This window comes from Triturus cristatus, chromosome 6 (assembly GCF_964204655.1).
Source record: "Triturus cristatus chromosome 6, aTriCri1.1, whole genome shotgun sequence".
Lineage (NCBI taxonomy): Eukaryota > Metazoa > Chordata > Amphibia > Caudata > Salamandridae > Triturus > Triturus cristatus.
In genome coordinates, this window is record NC_140589.1 from 1,474,081,135 (window position 1) to 1,474,083,088 (window position 1,954).

Sequence of the window (1,954 nt, forward strand, 5' to 3'; positions counted from 1 at the left end):
ATCTCGTGAGCCAACTCCAGAAGGAAGGCTCGATAACGTTGAGGAACTACCAAGGCTCGTGACGATCCGTGTAGGGGTGCCTTGGGTTCACTGTAGAGGAGGCCATCCTCCCAGTAAACACTGTAGTTCCCTTCAACGTTCCCTGCTGCCTGGGCTTCGGCCTGTCGCCTCAGCCCCTCAAGGGTAGGGCACTCCCTCTGGCCCTGGCAGAATTCCTCCCTGGACGGGCCTCCCTCCACGTGCCACTCGGCCGGGATGGGTAGGTCCTCCAGGTTGGTAACGTCCCCCACCGCAGACTCCTGGTCCACCACCTCCGGTGGCCTATCCGTCCTACGGGGTGGGGACGCCCAGGCAGGCTCCTCCTGTCCTCGGTTCTTCCCTTGACTGGCAGCTGGCTGGGCCTTTGTTCCAGGCTCCAGCCGAAATGAACTCCCTCTTCGGGTAGTCGTGGACCTTGTGCTAACACAGGCCCAGTCAGGTGTACCCAGCATCTCGGTGTGAGTCCGGTATTCCACCTCCTTCCAAGCGTTGTGCTCCATGTCATTCCCCAGCAGACAATCGACTGGCACGGCAGGGCTTACGGCAACTCGAAGTGAACCTGCAACCCCCCCCCATTCAAAGGGAACCTCGGCCACTGGATAGTGGCCTGTTCTGCCGTCAGCCATCGCGGCTGGGTGGAGTACATCAGGAATTACCTGCTCTGGAGACACCAGTTGGCTACGCACCATAGTCATACTGGCTCCTGTGTCTCTCAGAGCCTCCCCTCTTTGGCCGTTGATGGTGACCCATTGCCCATACTTTGCGGTATTGGCGGGCACCTGGATCTTAGGAACCATCTCCCGTTCTCCCAGGGACACTAAAGTGACACCCGCCCACTCCCTTCCCTTAGTTAAGGGCATCTCCTCCCCGAGCACTACACTAGCTACTCCGGGGGTCTTTCCTCCAGTGGGAGGGGGTGGTCGTTTCAAGCACTTCGGATCTCCTTTATAGTGTCCAACGCCACCGCACTCATAGCAATGGACAACCCTTGGCTGCTGACTCTGGCCAGGATTAGGGTTTCTGGGCGGGTTAGCCTTAGGGGTGAATCCTGTTCCCTTCCCTTGGAAGTTATTTTGGGGGCCTTTGGAGAACTCCTTTTTCTTTTCCCCTCCCTCTTTCTTCTGGGGGGCGCCCTGTCCGGCCTTTTGAGTATCCCCTCCAGTCCCCCTTGTGGACACCCGGGTACTAGCCCAAATGTCCGCCTCCTCAGCAAGCTTCCGGGGACTGGTCAGCTTGCTATCCACCAGGTGTTGCCGCAGTTCAGGGAAACATTTCTCGAGCAGGTGTTCCTTCAGTACTAGGTCAAACAACTCCTCGTAGTTCCTCACTTCACTGCCCTGAATCCAACCTTCCATTGCCTTCTTCGCATAGTCCAAGAAGTCCACCCAATTCTGCGTGCCCAGTTTGTGACTACCCCTGAACTTCTGTCTGTACTTTTCAGGTGTTAGTCCAAACTTTCTGATGAGCGCCAGTTTCATGGTGGGGTAGTGGGTTTGCTCATCCTCTTCGAGGGCCAATAAAGCATCCCTACCAGCTGGAGGCATGTACTTATACAACCCCCCTCCCCAGTACTTCTCTGGAACCCCATGGGCCCTCAGCGAGACCTCATAGGCCGCTAGCCACTTGGCGATATCGTCGCCCACTCCATAGCTAGCTACTATGTCCTTTGGCAGGTATGGTTTAGATTCCCTGGTGACCTCTTGATTTTGGCTGCCACCATTAGGAACAGGTTGTGCCCCGATTCTCAAGATCTGAAGATCTATTTCTTTCAGTCGCAATTCATGGGCCATCCTCTGCTCCTCCTTCTCCTTTTCCAGCCTTGCTAAGTCCCATGTGAGCTGTCTTTTCTCCCTCCGGTCCGTTAGCTCCACTTCAGACAAGCCACCGCTAGAGGCACTGCTGCCCTTCCTAGAAA